This window comes from Arvicola amphibius, chromosome 1, assembly GCF_903992535.2.
Source record: "Arvicola amphibius chromosome 1, mArvAmp1.2, whole genome shotgun sequence".
In the NCBI taxonomy this organism is placed as follows: Eukaryota; Metazoa; Chordata; class Mammalia; order Rodentia; family Cricetidae; genus Arvicola; species Arvicola amphibius.
The window spans coordinates 69568081-69588022 of NC_052047.1; the positions used below are offsets into that span (position 1 = coordinate 69568081).

Below are 19942 nucleotides of genomic sequence, written 5' to 3' on the forward strand. Positions count from 1 at the left end.
TAGAATACACCACCCTCAATGTTGCATTCTTCATTAACGTGACCATATACAGAACACTGCTCTAAGAAGGAACCTTGCGTGGTAGGGGCAAGAGGTCACCCTGGGAAACCATCAATGAGGTGACCTTATGAAACAAAGGGTGATAATATAACAGAAAGATTGGGGCTACGGTGGACAGCAGTCAGCCTCGAGCCAATAGTGTTTTCCCAGGGCTGCTAGAGCAAAGCAGTACAACCTGAGTAGCTTATACCACTGAAACTTAGTTTAGAAGGCTTTTTAAAAGTCTAAAGACTTTTATCAGCAAGGGCTGGTTCCTTCTAAGCTCTATGAGGAGACTTTTAGGCTTTCTCAGCTCCTGGTGGGCTGCTGTCAACCATTAGTGACTCTTGGCTACAATCACTATCAATTAGGGCTTCTTCTGCCTTTAAGTCTGTTCAAATCTTATCTCTTTTGAGGACACTCGCCATAATGGATTAGAACTCTCTCTAGTTACCTCATAGTACCTTGATTAGCTCTTTTATGTAGACCCTGACTCCAAATACAGTCATAGTCTATGATACTTGGTGCTAGGGTTTCAACTCATAAATTTTAGAGGGGGGGGGGACAGAGTTTAGCCCATAAAAGGATTCTGAAGAAATCTACTTAAGTTGAAAAAGGAAGGGCTCTAGAGGAAGACATTAGCATTTTCATTCTTCAACACGTCTTTCAAAATAAGTAACTACCGAAGCCAAGTCTGTAATATCATGATGAAGAAATAAAGTAATTTTTTAAAAAGTGGATGAAAATATGCTGGAGAGAGAAATACAGGCAAGGTGCCACCTCAGAGGAAAAGAGGAAAAATGAGGTGTAAAACAATACCTTCGTAGACTGTTTTGGCAGTGGCCTGTTGCCAGTAGCTATACAGTAGACTCTCAAAGTCTGGCAAGATATAAAAGAGGTCGAGGCTCAAAATACACTAATGGCCCAGCTACAGCTTCAGATGGAGTCATAATTGGCTGGGAAACTGGGCTTACCTTACAATTTCATGAATTGCTAAGTTGGAGTCTCATGCCATTCAGTGAGGATTTACATAGCAAGGATCAGGTCATTGCCAGCCACTGGCCAGGGCTTGAACTATACATCAGGCAAAGTTTCTCAGTGGGAGGACTGTCCTAAGACAGAAAAAGACATAGAAGAAGTCTCCTGTGGGCCACAGCCACTGCTAATTCAGAATATAAAAAGAAATAACATATTGCAAAGGTGAAGAACACTGTCTTCTTAGAAAATGAACTGGGAAAACATTTTATTTTTCAAAAAAGCTGCAATAGGAATAGCCTTGTGATTTTAAATTCTGAAAAGATAGGAAAATAGGCTAATTTTACACTGTCTCACAAAAGCAAGGGCTTTCAAGACAATTCAGCTCCAATTCCATTAAATGCTGTCTAGACCAGCAGTTCTCAAAGTCCAATCTGCAAGCTCTGGGGTCAGGTGAGCTGTGATATATCCTTCACCCTCTTCAAGAAAAATGTGAAGGCTAAATGTTTTTGTAAAATTACAAAGACATTGTGCTTTAGGGTTTTATTGCTGTGAAGAGACACCATGACCACAGCAACTTATAAAGGAAAACATTTCATTGGGGCTGGTTTCAAGTCAGAGGTTTGGTCCATTATCATCAGGGCAGGAAGCATGGCTGCACACAGGTAGACAGGTACCTGTGCTAGAGAGGTAGCTGAGAGTTCTATAACTGAATCTTCAGGCAGCAGGAAGAGAGAATGACACTGGGCCAGATTGAGCATCTGAAACCTCAAGGCCCACTCCCAGCCCAGCAACACTGCCTCCAAGAAGGTCATACCCACTTCAATAAGGCCACACCTCCTAATAGAGCCACTCCCTATTAGGGGGCCATTTTTATTCAAATCACCATATAATGTTTCCCTTTTATACTTTGTGGCATTTATTATAATGGCACAAAAGCAACAAAGATAAACGTTTCATAAAAGCAGTAGAGTGGCACTACACCTCCACTTTTTTGTTTGTTTGTTTCGAGACAGGGTTTCTCTGTAGCTTTGGAGCCTGTCCTGGAACTAGCTCTTATAGACCAGGCTGGCCTCAAACTCACAGATCTGCCTGCCTCTGCCTCCCAAGTGTTGGGATTAAGGAAGGTGTGGGCCACCACTGCCCAACTGGCTCACACTTCACTTTAACCATTAAACACACACACACACACACACACACACACACACACACAAAACCTGAAGTTTCCTAAAGAATGTTGGTGAAGCAATAGTAATAGAACAATAAAAACTATCAACTTTATTCAATATCAATTGAGTACACTTATTTTCATACTGTTTCTTTTGTGTGTGGTTTATGCATGTGTATGCCCTTATATGCCCATGAACGGAGAGGAGAAAGTCAATATGGAGTGTCATTCACGATCATTCTCCACTTTCTCTTTTGAGACAGGTCTGTCACTGAACCCAGAATTCACTGACTGGTTAGCCTGGCTGGCCAGAGAAGTCCAGGGATTCACTTGTCTCACCCCAATCCTCAGTACTAGGGTTACACTTATAACTATACTTGGCTTTTATGTGGTTTCTGAGGATCCCAACTCAGGTCCTTCTCCTAGCATGCCATGCACTCTAACTGACAAAGCCATCTTCCCAATGTTCCTTGTTTTTGTTATTGTATGACAAAATGTGAATACACAAACACTTTTGATTTATGATGAAACTTGACAGTTGTCTCAACTTGTGTGATTTTGAGTTGCAAACTAAACTAGTCAGTTTTCCAGAGGACTCCATCTTACTTAAAAAGAATACCTGACAAGGATGATTAAATCTCAGATATATCCAGATGGGTACAGGGCAGACATTTTCACCAATGAAAAAAGAAAGACCATAACTTCAAGTAATTGAAAAAAATTTTAAATATTTATTTATTTATTCATTCGTTTGTTTGTTTGTTTGTTATGTATACAATATTTTGTCTGTGTGTATGCCTCCAGGCCAGAAGAGGGCACCAGACCCCATTACAGATGGTTGTGAGCCACCATGTGGTTGCTGGGAACTGAACTCAGGACCTTTGGAAGAGCAGGCAGTGCTCTTAACCTCTGAGCCATCTCTCCAGCCCAGTAATTGAAAATTTTATTTCCAGTGATAAAATCTGAATTTTCTAAAAGTAGTTTAAGAAACTACTTACCACCATGTAATTAGGATTCATAGAATCCTAATGCCCAAGGAATTTATTGTTGAGATAGATGATGATAGTAGTAGGAATGAATAATTTTAAAATATTGTATAAGTAAATGTGTCATTATTTGAAGAGCTTCCTAACTAAATGGTTCAGTATTTACTAAGATCAATTCATTAAAATACAACTTATGAGTAAAGTAGCCACTCAAGGTGCAGGAGTATCCAACAGATTTCATTATAAAACAGTTTATGAAGAATTCACTGATGTGGTTTCAAGTTCTACATTGAAGTCAACACATTTTTGAGAAAATATCTCTTCAGACAAGTATGTAGCAGATTCTAGGACTGCAGCATCTGGGAGACAGGAAAACCAGGAATTCAAGGATAATGTGGCTACAGACTAACACCCTGCCTCAAAAGGGAGAAGGGGAAACCTGGGCAGGAGGCCAGCAAGTCAGTTTAACAGGAAAAGGTGCTTTCTAACAAGCCTGAGTTCAATACCAGAACCCTTATGGCAGAAGGAGAGGACAGACACCCACATGCTGTACTCTGACTGATGTTCATGCATGAGCATATATACATACGAACACACACGTGCACGCACACACACACACACACACAATTTTAAAGAATGTTTAAAAATGCCTGAAAACCCATAAACAAGCAAGCAAACAAACAAAACAAAGTCCTAGTAAATTAAAAAAAATTCTGGGTATGGTGGTATGCTACACCTAGAGTTAGAGGACAGGCTGGGCTATACGAAACAAGACCCTGTCATGAAGGAAGGAGGAAGGAGGAAGCCAAACAAACTATCTCTTGTCAAGTTTTCACACAATATTAAAGGATGTCCAAACTACCTTAGAGTCATTAAAGAGTAAATTTTCTCAACAACATCTGTAGAAATTCTCTATATACTTCAACTAATACATATAACAGACTAAATAGAGCAATATAACTGATTTTATTCTGTTCAGACAAGCATCATAGACATTTACAGGGCTAGAGATATGGACCAATGGTACATCAATGTGGGAGTGGAAAGGGAAGAAGTGTTGCATGTAAATAAGGCCGTTTTTCTTAAGTCTTCCAAAACAAAAAATTATTTTTCATTAAAAAAACAAACAAACAACCCCAAACCAAACTATTCTGGAGCTAGAGAGATGACTCAGCAGTTAAGAACACTTACTACTCTTGCAGAAACCCAGGTCAGGTTCTTAAAAGCCACATCAAATACAAAACCACCCCTGACTCCAGTCCCTGAGGATCTGATGCCTTCTGGCCTCCATGCATATCTGCACATGCACAGTACACATAAACTCATATAGGCGCACATATAAATAAAAATAATAAATACATTTTAAAGTTCGTTTGGTTAATAGGTAATAGGCTTCTTAATTACTTTTAAATAAATTTTAAAATATTTTTAAATGTTCTAATTTTTCATATGGAAACTCAACAGATTTAACCCACTTAAGAAAACCACTTTGTGACCATCAATTCAATAATAATAATACAAATATCATGTTTGAAATGGACAAAGGATTTAATAGATACATCTCCAAAGAACATATAAAAATGACCAATGAGCACAATCCAAAGATATTCAATATCATTAGCCATTAGAGAGCAAATCAAAGCCAGCATGCCTAAGATCCCAGCCCTTGGAAGGATGAAACAGGAAGACTGCCTCACGCTTAATGCCAGCCTGGGTTTTGTAATAAGTACCAGGCTGGTTAAGACTACAGAATAAGACCTTACGCAAAAAAGAAAGGAAGGAAGGCAGACAGACAGACATCCAGGCAGGCAGGCAGGCAGGCAGACAGACAGACAGGCAGGCAGGAAAAAGAAAAACAAATGAGTAACAGCATAATGAGATATCACTTTACTTCTACTACAAGACAGCTAACATCAGAACCATTAAAGGGAGAAGGATGGTACTGAAGAGAAGGCTAGGCAGTTCAAAGTACAAACTGGGGCTGGAGAGATGGATCAGCAGTTGAGAGCACTGGCTGCCCTTCCAAAGGACCCAGGTTCAATTCCCAGCACCTACATGACAGCTCACAACTGTTTGTAACTTCTGAGACCCTCACAACAGACAAAAATGCAGGCAAACCACAAATGCACATAAAATGATTTTTTAAAAAATCAGCACAGTACATTCTTGCAGAAAACCCAATTCAGTTCCCAGTCTGTAACTTCAATTCCAGTTTCCTCTACCAGCAATGCATTCACATGCTATATATATATATATATACATATATATATATGTATATATATATATAATTAAAAATTAAAATCTGTTTTTAAAAGATAAATCTCACAGGGTTAGAGAGAGTGATCAGTAGTTAAGGACACCACTTGCTACTCTTGTAGGAGATCTAGGTTCAGTTTCCAGCATGGTGGCTCACAACCATCCATAAATCCATGTCTAGAGACTGTAATACACTCTTCTGATCTCTGCTGGCATCTGATATGCATGAGGCAAAGCATTCACACAAATAAAAAATAAAATAAAATCATGCCAGGCAATGTTGGCATATGCCTTTAATAACAGCACTTGGGAGGCAGAGGCAAGTAGATCTCTGAGTTTGAGGCCAGACTGAGGTACAGAGCAAGTTTCAGAACAGCCAGGACTACACAAGAGAAACCATGTCTCAAAACACCAAAATAATAATAATAAAAATAATAAAATCATGATTTAAAAAGAAGATAATTTATAGTAAATGTTAGTGAGAACATGGGGAAATTAAAAGCCCCATATATGTGTGATAGGAACACAGATGGTATAGCTACATTGAAAAGGTCTACCAACTGCTCAAAATGTAAAACAGGGTGAATAAATAAGTAGCAATTTCTCTCTAACCTTTTACCCAAGAGAAATGAAATGTGTCCACAAACATGTGCATAAATGTTAACAATATAATATTGTTCATAACCAGAGTAAAAAGAACCCAAATGTTCATCAACTGATTTTTGGATCAATAAAATTAGGAATGTCCACAGTATAATAAAGTAAATATAATAATAAATATAAATGCTTGATAATAAAGATACTAGTAAAAGAATATTTTGGCCGGGCGGTGGTGGCGCACACCTTTAATCCCAGCACTCGGGAGGCAGAGGCAGGCGGATCTCTGAGTTCGAGGCCAGCCTGGTCTACAAGAGCTAGCTCCAGGACAGGCTCTAGAAACTACAGGGAAACCCTGTCTCGAAAAACAAAAACAAAAAAAACAAAAAAAACAAAAAAAAAATATTTTAATTTTAATGACAGCTATAGATTCTCATGTGCCTATTTACAGGAATCCAAGTAAAAGTTTTAAAAATATGAACTCCTCCATATGGGCAGCACTGATTGAACTCAGTGAGTTAGGATGTGGTGGTGTCCAGGAGGAGTTGGATATGTATGAAATAACTGAAGAACGGTTTCAAAAAACAAAACAAAACTCCAAACGAGCCAACTCTAACATCGTTCATCTTCCAAAAATGGTGAGCCTGGGGCTGGAGAGATGGCTCATTGGGTAGGAAAAAGGGTTTTCTGCCCAAGCGTGAGAACCTGAGTTTAGCTTTCTAGTACCCACATAACAAGCTGGCATGGCTGCAAGCATCTATAACTGCAGTACTAGGAGAGACGGATGGGACTTAATGGCCACCCAACCTACCTGAAAAAATGGGGGGCTCCAGGTTCAGCAAGGGACCTCTTTCAATGGAAAATGGTAGAAAGTAATCAAGGAAGACTCCCAACATTCTGTTCTGGCCTCACGTGTGCACACACCTGTGCACATTCCCTAAGTCACACATATCACACAAAAAACCCACATGTACATGCAGTACACAAAATGGTGAACCCAACAGAAGCACTATATTGTGGTCTTATTCACATTCCAGTACTCTGAATTCAACTTTCAACTTCCAAATGTCTGTTCATATTTAATCTTTTACAGTTTTACAGATTTCTCAAAAGGTTGCTGACAATGAAGTTCAAAGAACCAAAAAAGGCTGAGAGTCCGGGGTTTCACAGCCACATTATCTCCCAACTCAACCAACCTCAGAACCAAGTGTACCTCAACACATAGCACAGACTTTAACCCTCAAAGGCTACCACCACAAATGAAATTCCTGAGTCCCCATCTCATCCCTCTCGATGCATCTAGAATCAAGATCCAGGATCCAGAATTATTTCAACACCAGACAAACTAGCTCCCAAGTCCACCACCATTCTTGCCCACCTTTAGAAAATCCCCCTGGACTTTCTCGTAACAGCTGGCTCAAGCACTAATTTCCCTAAACTAGTAGGTCATTTTTAAGTCAGGCTTCACTGCATGATCACAGGAAGCTGATGCAGAAAATTGCAAAGGGATAGATTAAAATGCAATTTAAAGCCACAAAACTTTTCAGACAAGGAATGACAATGACTTTAACTTGTAAAAAGAAAATTAACTAAAAAAAAAAAAAAAAAAGCTGCAGAGAAACCCTGTCTCGAAAAAAAAAAAAAAAAAAAAAAAAAAAAAGAAAAGAAAAAGAAAAGAAAGAAAGAAAGAAAAAAGAAAGAAAATTAAGGGTTGTGACTAGTAGTTCAGTTAGTAGACTACTTATCTAACATGCACTGGGTTCAATCCTCAGCCCTGCATAAAATCAAGCACAGTGATACATGCCTATAAATCTATAATTCCCTCAGAGGGAAGGTGGAAGCAGAAACAGGAAGACAGGAATTTAACAATGAGTTCGAAGACAGCCTGGGTTACATTTTTTTTTTAAAGCAAATCTACAAGCAGATTTAGGTAATAGAGCAATCCCCAACAATAATAAACAAAGGATAGAGGTATTTATTTGCATGGTTCACCTATTAAGTAAGCATTTAACTTTAGGTTTTAAAAAAAACACTCTGAAAATACTTTGTAGGAGGGAGAATCAATTAAAATTAACTTTCTCAGCTTATAAAAAAACAACTGTAAGATAAAGAAAATAAAAGCATTAAAAATCCCATTATAAAAGAACAGCCTATGTGTAAGAGATCATGGTAGTCTTTTCCTCCCCTCTTCTAAGTACCACACAGGTTTTTTTCTTAATTTTTTAGTTAAACAAAATTAGGACTTTTTCTTTTCTTTTCTTGGGTAAATTCCTAGAAAAAAGGAGGTTGGTCTAGGAATATGAATATTTTGAGTCTTAATATATGCTCAAGCAGCCTTACCATAAAGGAGCCGGTTTTCTTCTACCTCTTAATGAACAGAATGATTTTCTTTAGCCTTTACTATTTGGATAGATTTTTTTTAAGGTTTTTTTCTGAAAAATCATAACCTGGGTTCTTTTGGAATCCTAGCTGTTTCACAAAGTCCTACCTAATCCCCACCTTGTCCAAGGCAAAAGCACAATCCAAATGCAAATCTTACACATATCACCAGCACATCATGAGAACAAACAGGGAAGGGCCATGGACTACGTAAATAAACAGCAAAAATGATGCTTCAGGGAAAACAGAAATGTTACAATGTATAAAGAGTTAGGTAATTTAGCAATTCCCAGAGCTCTGATTACACCAGAAAGCAAGTTTACTGCCAGCATGTAGACCTTCGGAAGAATAAGAGGAAAGAGTGGTATTCCCTTCCCTCTTACGTATATTAATCACACTATTAGAAAGATGAGAGGTCAATTAATAAGTTTTAATAACCACTGCAGCATCTGTTTCCAAATTAACTAGGACCAGCCTGCAAAGATAAAGCTTATGAATGTATGGGGCGGGGGGGGGGGGGGGGGAGAGATGATATGTGTGCAGAGGGCAGCTTTTTCTCTTCTATCCTCTCCCCAAGCCTTGAATTTTAGATAGAGAAAATGCATGCTGAGGGACACTGGGAACCCTAGAATAAAATGCACTAACAGCAGGCCCCTACCCCCAGCCTGGTAAACCTCTCATCTATAATCCAACACGAGAGACAACAGGCAAACAGCAAGAGGTCATCGTCAAAAGACTGGTTGCTAAGGGAAGCAAGTATAGAGGCAGCAAGCATGTCCCCATCAAAGTCCAGCAGCTGCAGAAGAACCACAAAGGTGCAGTTCACTTCAGAGTGGAGCAGAAAGGGGGAGGGACGGAGGAGGAAGAGGAGGAGGGAAAATATCAGACCCTCAGCAGCTGCCCCTTGGAATGAAAAACCTGGTAGTTTTGTGCTGTTCAACAAGGAGGAAAATAGAAAGAAAAAGAAACTTAAAAAATTTCCTGAACATGCCTTTTAAAGTACTAGTCAAATCTTTCAGCAAATCTGAAATGGTTAGAGAATGGTCACAGCTATGGAAAAGCAAATACTAGTGATAAAAGGAAAGGAAAAGCTTTGAGGACACACCAGAACAAACATAACCATCTCTTAATATAAAATGCTTTCAATTTTAGTCTAAAATACCCTTTTCCAATGCTGGGTCAGGGAAATTTATCTAAACACAAGAATCTGAGAGCAATCAATCTAAGTACAAATTGCTCTTATTGTTTCAAGTGAAAGACACAAGAGTTCACAACCCCTAAGTAGGTAGCTCAAATAGTACCCTTAACTCTTGAGATCTCCAAATCCAGTATAGCACTGGCCTCTAGAAACCGAACAGGACTGGGGTGTGCGGAATGGGGGGTGGCATGCCAAAGAGAAGCAAGCCCCATTCCCTCACTCTGAAAAAAAAGAACTTGGGACATAAGAGATTTGCAGATCCTTGACTTTAGCGAAGACAAGTCTCCCCAACTCTTGGAACATGGCTTCAAGGACCAACTACAACTACGAGACCTAGGGACCAAAAGGAAATGGCTTAAACATCTTCATTGCTTACCTTGTGGTTGCTACTAAATAGCTTCTTTGAAAGTGCTAGCTCTCCTTTTTTCTAACACACACACACCACCAACACAACTATTCACCTGTAGGTTTTAGGAGGTCATCACAATAGAGTCAAGCTACAAGTAGGTGGACAAAGCTGAATGTTTTTGCCCCAGCTCCCTGCATCTATCATATACAGATAGAGATGCTGATGAGCCCTGCTCAGAAAAGGGCTCAGACCTTCAGAGAGTGAAGTCTGGTCAGAAGCAGTGCCTGAAAGGGCTAGACCAGAAGAACATACCAGAGAGGCCCACAGTTCCACATAGGGGCAAAGCTAAATGGCCTGGGTCATTTATTTCACTTAGAAGTTAAAGACTTAAGCCATCTTTTTGTATTAGTGGACCTGTCTTCATTATATTCTGCAGATTTAAAATGCCCTGGGTTAAAAACAAAACTTTAATGACTTGTTCTACTGTTGAAGAGTTTTTATGAGTGACTGTCCCCAGCCAAGTACAAAAGACAAAACAAGTAATTAAAAAAAAAAAAATCTTGCCAGGCATGGTGGCACTTGCCCTAACACCAACAATTAGGAGGCAGAAGCAGGCAGACTTCTGTACAAAGTGAGATTCTGTCTTAAAAAAGAAGAAAATATATTTTATTAGTGTGATGAGGCTAGAACCTACATAAAATTTCAGCACTGACCAAGTGATTTGAAATTAAAATTTTAAAATGAAACACAATAAAGGAAAACTTCTGTATTCGTATCAATATAAACTGACATTATTCCAGACTGTTGGTGCCATGCAGCTAATAAACAGGTATGCTCACACAACATCTGGGTGACTTCTGATTTTCTTCTCTAGTTGCAGCCACCACTGCCTGCTCATCACCTCAAGCTTCTTTCTCAGCAGTGACAAAACTCTACTGTTGCTTTAATATCAGAGGAAAACAGAAAAGAGGGGAGATATGTAGTGTTTATTATCATGAAGACAGACCTCCTAAGGGCCTTTCACTTCTGTGGTCAAACACTGGAGAACTGAAGACAGAAGGAAGGAAGGGGGATTCATGATGGTAAGCCAAGTGCTTGAAAAGGAACAACTATCCATAAAATGAACAATCTCAGTAGAAGAATGAGTCCCATTAAGGGTTGGTTATTTTCATTTAGATTTTTGGCTAAAACCATCAAAAGCTTTTTACAATGATAACTTATAGAGTAATTTCCTGCTGGTAGCAGTACACAACCAGAGGTTAATTTTAAAAAAGACCCAGTCAAATCTCCCATCCAAAGAATGAGGTGCCTGCTCCTGGGAGCCTTCTAAAGTCCTAAGAGGAAGGTCACAGTGGCCCTGGGTCAGGTACCAGCAGCCTCTGAAGGGGAAGGCAGGGGCCTCTGAATGACCAGATTAAGTCTGAATGGAAGACCCTGTGATTACATTTTCTGAATGGTTGGCTCTTTCAAGGGGGAGCAACTGCCTTAAAAAGCAAGAAACTAGCAGAACAACCCTAGAGTGGCTCTCCCTGACAGATTTCCAAAACTCAGAGTCCTGATCCTCAAATCTAGCAGAGGAGGTTTTTGCAAGCTCTATCTACAGATTCAGCTGACTTCAAAGAGGAGGACAACACTGCCATACCTCTTCAACAGGTGAGGCAGACAAGGAGCCTGCTTTCAACACCACTCCTCACAGGACCAACCTGAAAACTTTCCCAAACTATTACATAGTGAAGAAACTATCACTTCATCTTCCACATCATCTTCAGCAAAAACTTCTTACAATGATCTCCCCACATTGCTGTCCCAGCATCCCTGTGGGAAGGCACTTTGATCCAAACATGAGCAGGAGCAGAAAGGAGCAAGAAGTGTTTCTCTAAACTAAGGCAGACTGGTAAGAAATCGTCCTGGTTATACAGGGCATGAGCCTGCTGAGGTTTTGTTCTGTTTTTCTAAGTAGTGGAAAGAAATAGCAACATAAATCTTTCTTCACAGACAAAGAGCTGAGGGTTAAGTCAATTCATAATGAAGATTGCTCATACATCAAGATATAATTTGTTAAAAATCTTGTTCAACAAAATGTTCAATGACCCTTCTATGTTAAAAACTCAAGGTCGGGTGTCAAAGGCTAATTTTTTAAAAACTCAGGAGGGGAAAATAGGACAATCGGGGAAAACTTCACAAAACTATCATGTCTAAGCTTGGCCTGCCAGGCAGGGTGTGAGACCATTCTCTAGCATCTAGTTCTGTAACTGACATTTAACGTAGTCCCATTAAACTGCAGGAAACACAGGATCGAAAGGCAGAGATTCTGAGCTCCAAGAAACTGTAGCTGCACAGAGAGGTAATGTAAACAGAATACAGTAAGTATGGGTAGAGGGTAAGCATCCATTAATAGGATGCTTTAAGGACAGAAGGCCTCAAGATGGCTTCTGGATATGGTTCCAAAGATTTTAAAAGGCAAAGCTCTCCACTTAGTAACCAACAGAGATTGCATTTATATTAAATATTCTACTTATTTTTTATATATGAAGCAGAATATTAGCTAGTTCTTAATTTAAATTTACTTAGCATTTTTGAAGATTTATTTTGTTTTTAATTATATGTATTTTTATGTGTCTGTATGGGGGTATGTGCATGTGAGTGCAGGTGCCTATGAGAGGTATTGGCTCCTGCTGAAGCTGGAGTTATAGACGACCGTAAACCATCCAACATGAGTGCTAAAATTGGGTCCTCTGCAAGAGCAGCACATGGTCTTAACTACCGAGCCATCTGTCCAGACCAAACATATTTAACCATTAAAACAACTATATACTGGGGCATGGGAGCACACATCTGTAATTTCAGAGGATCAGCACCTGGAACTTGCCTAGGCTACAAACATACCCCCAACCCACAATACCAATAGAATATACCTTTTTAAAATACTCATAACCAAAAATTCAGGAAGGTCATTGTATGAAATTCTCAAAGAATGGAAACAGTTTTAAATTTTTCATAAAGGTTAACTTCCTTGCCTAGAGAATTCAGTTAAAAGATTGGTTAAATTCATAGGCTGGAGAAATGGCTCAGTAAAGTGAGTGCCTTCCATGCAAACATGAAGATCTGAGTTTGATTCCCAGAAATCACATAAAAAGTCCTGAGTGATGACATACACTTGTAATTTCAGCACTCAGGAGGCAGAGATGGGAGTACCCAAAGGGGTTCTCTGCCAGTCAGCCTAGCCTACCTGGCAAGTTCCAGGTCAACAAGAGACCCCATATCAACAAAAAAGAAAAACAAGAAAAGTGCGGTGGTGCAAGCTATACAATTAGGAGGCAAGTGGGTGAGTTCAAGGCCAGCCTAGTCTACGTGGAGAGTTCTAGGACAGCCAAGACAACCAGGGAGGGAGCTGGGAAGGAAGAGGGAGTGGGGAGGAGAGGCAGTAGCCTGAGAGGAGGTTTATAACCCCAGAGGATAAGTCACAAGTATCAGTACCTTCCCACCACCACAAGATTGTAAAAGCAACCTCCAACATTGGTTTGAAAATACTCCAAGGGATGTGTCTTACAACTCTGCTACAGGACAAACACACTGGGTATCATCCATTAACCTGTCCAACAGCAGCTTCTACACATTTTAATGTTTTGGTTTTTTCCGTCACAACAGAGATGAATGATATCTCACACTGTCCTCTCTTCCACAAACACCCAGATACAACGAATAAGCACACATTAGCACACAGAATTTCAATGTAGGTCTTACTGACAAGTCTAACGTCTGAGTCCCAACTTTGCATCAGCATGAAAGTCATATACATTTACTATAAGTCTTCAAATTTTAAATCTGGATCTTTTCCTAAGCTACTGATACTTAGTACAATCTCCAATGAGGATCCACAATGCAGACACCCTACAAGGATGCTCTGTGTGTTCTATGCAGTTTCAGTTTACACTATTTCCAACTTACCATAGGTTTATCTATAACCACTGGGGGCATGTGGACCTCCTCTACACCATCATAGCTGTGCATGTACACACTTTTGAAGACATGAAAAATCCACTTTGCAACTTCTTACAACCCATGGCCTCTCACACAATATCTCCCCACCCCCACCCCCCGCCGTTTCAATACTAAGAATGGATCCAGGGATAACACATGCTAGCCAAGTGCTCTACAACTCAGCCCCGTAAAGTACACACACACACACACACACACACACACACACACACACACACACACGTTATATATAATATAATATAATATAATATAATAATATAAATGTTATTTTCTATGTACTTCATATCTGAAATAGATTGGTGTTCAAGGATACCATTCTTCTTCCTATAACAGCATTAGGTATGGCACAGAGAGGCCAAAAAAACAAGCAACATGCATACTAAGCCTTATTGTAGTCTGTTCACAGCACCTAAAATGCCAGAGAACTATGGCTTCAACTAGAAAGTTGCCAGAGGATTTTGCTCCTTTAACCTCCCTGACCCACAGTTTCCTCATCTTTTAACAGGGAAATAATAAAACCAATTTCTTAAAATTGTTTTGATAAATGAGTTAGATAATATGTTAAGTGCTTGGCAGTGTCTGGAACATGTTAGGAACTCCACAGAGGCTGGTAAAGAATCTCTAACCTCCAATATAAGATAAAAGGGAGGCGTGTCTGTCCTCACCTTTCATCGGCTAGATTTAAAATCTGGAAAGAGATAAAACATATTAAATTTTTAAGGGATTAAAAAAAATGAACACTGTTCATTAAAAAACAATGGAGCAGATCCAGAGATACTGATGAAAAAAATTAAAATAAGACAGATATGTGTATATGTAATTACTTACATGCACATATAAATATGCAGGGTAAAAAATCCTGAAATATATAAGAAGTGGAAGAATGAAAATGTTTTTATCACTATGAGATTCTAGCTGAATCTTTTGAAAATGTGTGTGTTCATTATAAAGGCTGTAAGTTACCCATTCTGTCTCACAAGTTTCCTATAAATCTAAAACTACTCCAAAATAAAATAGTTATTGGGTAAAAACAATACCGAGTGCAACACAGAATGTTGCTGTTTAAAGTATGTCTGTATCAGAATGCACATACCTTCCTCTCCTTGCACCTTCTATACCTGAGGTTTCAGAGGAAGAAGATCAGTAGAAGCAGCAGCATCTCGGAACTTGTCAGAAATGCAAATTCTCAGGCCCCACCCCAGAGCTACTGAATCAGTCTCCCAAGAGGTGGGGCCAGATGATTCTGTTGTACCTGAAAGCTAGAGAATGTTGTCCTAGATCACAGAAACTGGTTTTGTAACAAGTGCCACTTCACAGTCAAAACAATAGAACAATGAAGCTGGAAAAAGGGGTCAGTGTGCTGATGGATGAATAGCATTTAAGAGTCACCACATGCCCAAACATGGGACATACTATGGAACTCAGGCACAGCAATTCTCAAACTCAGTGATTTACCTGCTCTACCTACCTCCTGCCCCCAAGTTAGTTTAGTGGACACCTGTGAGAGGCCTGCAGAGACACGGCTCAGGAAAATTTGGCATGAGGTTTTTTCTTTTGTGTAAAAAAAAAAAAAAAGTTTGTGCAAAAGACTGGCGTATTTTGATCTTCATCTCTCTCCACTGGCAGATTTTGATCTTCATCTCCAAATGAATGGCTTCTAGTCCCAGTTTTAAATTAATAGCACTAGCTGGAGTAAAGGACCTGGAGACTCCTAAACTTGGAGGTGTAAAGCTAGGATGAACAAGGTGCTTAAGTCAGGCAGTGGGTCCTGCTTTGGAGATGACCTCTCATATCCTCCTTCACATCTGTTCTGTGGGCTCGAGTATTTGTAGCCCTCCAGGAGCATCCTCAGACTGCTGACTACTGCCTGTGGTAGAAACCCCACAGTTGTTGGCTTTTTCCCCTTATTTCAATTTTCAGAGAATGCACTATACTTTTCCAAGTACCAACTGGATGCTTTTGTCCATTAATGAAACTCTGAACATACTATCAGAAAGAAACACAGAAATCCAACTTCTAGAAATCTCTACCTTAAAACTAATCAGTTTTTTCCCACCTATGATTGGCTGGAGCAAAGACTGTCTAGGGTGGAAGAGAAGGTGTGAAACAGAGTAACCTACTCATGATGATACATCTATTCCAGTTACTTTTCTGAGCCCAAGGAGTGGGTGTCACAGTCCAGGTGTGGAGTTAGGTGTTCTACCATGGAGGGCTATTGATGCACTCCTAAGCAAGAGCCAGCAAGCTGAAATGGTAAAACTATTCTGGTATAGTATATTGGCTGGGCAAGGTAGTCATAACCACCATGGATGAAGTCATCAGGGCTAGAAAGACTAGTGCAGGTCCAGCTTGGGTGGTGACTAAATGAGATCAGGTCTTTTAGCCACAGCATAATACTGTTAGTGAAGTAGCTGGGCAGTGGTGGAACACACCTTTAATCCCAGCACTCAGGAGGCAGAGACAGATAGATCTCTGTGACTTTGAGGTCAGCTGATCTACAGATCGAGTTCCAGGACAGGTTCCAAAGCTACAGAGAAACCCTGTCTCATAAAACCTTAAAAAGAAGAGAAAAAAAAGAGAAAAGGAAAAAAAGATTATTACTTAAGTATACATAAACTATCCTTGAAATCAGGACCTATGGAACTTCTCGTGAGTTTGGAAGCACCAATGGAGACTCCAAAGAAATGTTTCAAGGTAAATGACAGGGAAGATGACTGACTGACACAAGAAGTCTGTGCCCAGAAAAACAAAAGACTAGCTTCCTAAATTATACCAGCTATATCACCAAATAGTACTCTGAACTTTCACTGCAGATGGCACCAGAAAATATGGGTGATGAGGCTCCAGCTCAGGCTTCTCACTAATGGTGAAAGACAACAAATATAGGCAGAACTCCTTGAGGCAAAAACAGCTACTCCCTTCTCCTTCCCTTGGGTTAGTTGGTAGTTGGGAATTCATGTTAGGAGCCTCTATACAGATGCTATTATGCTGTTGGTTGCAAGGACTATTTTAAATTTAGAAACAGGCCTCCAGAATCCACAGGGAAAGATCTGTGGAAAAACATCTATAGCTATGAGAAGTTAAAAACCAACAAATCTTGAAGGACATGGAAGGAGGTGGCAGGTCAGATCTGTGTTGGTGGTAGCAATTTGGATACTTCATCCACTCAACAGGAGATAGGCCAGTTCCCAAATGTACAAAGAGAGACTGCATCTGTACCCGGCAGGAGTGAAGGCCAGTCAGTATACTTCAGATGAAGAACTTAGAATGAGAAAAAATTAAGCAAAACTGATTAAGAACAGGACTGCATACTTGTGAACAGGGCTTTATGACCCTAAAGAACTGGAAGGAACCACGTGATTATAATACTCAACAGTGATACCTCCAGACATAGATAGGTTTATACGAACTAAGCAATACAGAAATTCTATACCAGTAGAGTCCTATTAGAAAAACAACAGGAAAAATCATGTCTAGAAAGTAGGGTTATATCTAAAACATCTAGAAGAGAAACTGGGGGACCTAAAAATAAATGTTGCTCAGACTATGCAAAGTGGCACACATCCCTAATCCCAGCACTCAGGAGGCAGAGGCAGGCAGATCTCTGTGAGATAGCAGCCACCACAGTCTACTTTGGATTATAGAGTTCCAGGCCAATCAGGCTTCAGAGTAAAATCCTGTCTCAAAAAAACAAAACAAAACAAAATATAAGCACCACTCCCCTACAAGTGCTTGGAAGCATGTCCTGCTTCGTAGTCTGAGTTATAAATCAAGATAAGGTTTTGTTACGGTACATTTTAAAGCATCCTGTATCCACAGAAGTCCCAGGCTTGTAACAAGTGCACAGGATATTCGAAGCAAAATCACATTGAGTGTAGCTAAATGCATTCAAAATCAAAACCAGAAACCCATCTACTGTAAGAAGAGTTGAGTAGAAGGGCTTCTATACATTCACTATTTAGAATATTTTTTTAACTTTTATCTGCATTTATTTTATGCTGAATTGATTCCAGTGTTCTGAGTTTTGTTTCTTCAGTTTCTTGTGGGATATCTTTGTCTTCTGTGTACCCTCCTCTTCTGGGTTTGGGACAATCTGTTCCTTTTCAGTGAGAATCATCTCAATGTGGCAGAGGCAGCACAAGTGTGGTTAATCCAGCCATGAGCTTTATAGGCTCATTGACGCATCTTAGATGCTTTGTTCACCTGCATATGCCCAATGACTAGAGAATCTACATCTAAACCCTTACATTCAGCATTACTCTCTACATTTTTAAGCAACTATGGCAAAACTTCTGTATTCTTTTTTTAGCCGCTGACCTTGTGTCCAGCTCCACTGTCTGGCCTGGGTGCACCAACCAACTCTAACATCATTCCGCCAGAACAGCACACACTGCTTCTTTAAGGTGACATCTTCCAGACACTTGGTGGCTTTAGGGAATACATATACTAGATGGCCTGAGTGGTTTCACGGGTGTTCTTAAAATGAACATGAAGATTTGAACCTCTTAATTTGCATGATTTTGTAGGGTTTTCTGGGTCAAGAGAGTAGCAAACCATCTTTACAGGTTACCTCAGGCCACTTACAGGAAGAGCACTATTTAAATTTTAATGAACATTGTCTTTTGGCATTACAATTCTTTAAAGTGATTTTTTGTTTTTGTTTCTCTTTGCATCCCTGGAACTCATGCCATAGACTAGGCTGGCCTTGAATTCAGAGATCCGCCTGCCTCTGCCTCCGGAATGCTGAAATTAAAGGCATGCACCACCACCACCAGTTTAAAGTGACTTTTTTAAAGACAAAAATTAAGACCAACATCCTTAGTCATCAGAGAAATGCAAATCAGAACAACTCTGAGATTCCATCTTACACCTGAAAGAATGCCAAGATCAAAAACACTGATGACAACTTATGCTGGAGAAGTTGTAGGGAAAAGGGAACACTTCTGCATTGCTGGTGGGAACGCAAGCTGGTACAACCCCTTTGTATGTCAGTGTGGAGATTTCTCAGAAAATTAGGAAACAACCTTTCTCAAGACCCAGTAATACCACTTTTGGGTATATATCCAAAGAATGCTCAATCGTGCCACAAGGACATGTGCTCAACTATGTTCATAGCTGATGTAGGAGGGTCATCTGTCTATCTGTTGTTTCATTGGTTAATTAATAAAAAAAAAACTGCTTGGCCTGATAGGTAGGCGGAGTAGAACAGAATGCTGGGAAGAAGGCAATGAGGCAGTCGCCATGACTCTCCTCTCCGAGACAGACACAGGTTAGGATCTTTCCCGGTAAGCCACCACCTCGTGGTGCTACACAGATTACTAAATATGGGTTAAAGCAAGATGTGAGAATTAGCCAGTAAAAAGCTAGAGCTAATGGGCCAGGCAGTGTTTAAAAGAATACAGTTTCCATGTAATTATTTCGGGTGTAAAGCTAGCCGGATGGTGGGACGCAGCCTGCTGCTCCTTCTACACACAGCAGCTTTGTTTGTCATAGCTAGAACCTGGAAACAACCTAAATGTCCCTTGACCAAAGAATGGATAAGGAAAATATGGTACATTTACACATATTACTGCACAGCAGATAAAAATAATGACATCTTGAATTTTGCAGGAAAATGGATGGAGCTAGAAAACATTATTTTGAGTGAGGTAACCCAGACACAGAAAGACAATTATCACATGTACTCACTCATAAGTGGTTTTTAAACATAAAGCGAAGAAAGCCATCCTACAAACCACAATCCCAGAGAACTTAAAACAACAACGAGGACACTAAGAGAGACTAACATAGATATAATCTACATGGGAAGTAGAAAGTAGAAAACGACAAAAAGTAAATCGGGAACATGGGGACCTTGGGGGAGGTTTGAAGTTGGGGAGGGAAGAGGCAGGGAGGGGAGCAGAGAAAAATGTAGAGCTCAAGAAATATCAATTAAAAAAAGAAAAGAAAATTAAAACCAAGAGTACAGGAGGGCTAAACAAAAACTATCTATAAAT

At 39.8% G+C, this 19942-nt stretch overlaps 1 protein-coding gene and 1 pseudogene across 1 annotated transcript in view; both read right to left on the reverse strand.

Moving 5' to 3' along the window:
* The window catches only part of Znrf3 (zinc and ring finger 3), a 151307-nt gene that overhangs the window by 88342 nt on the left and 43023 nt on the right, over nt 1-19942 (reverse strand). The window lies entirely within an intron of this gene.
* LOC119818933 lies at nt 17935-18503 on the reverse strand (annotated as a pseudogene).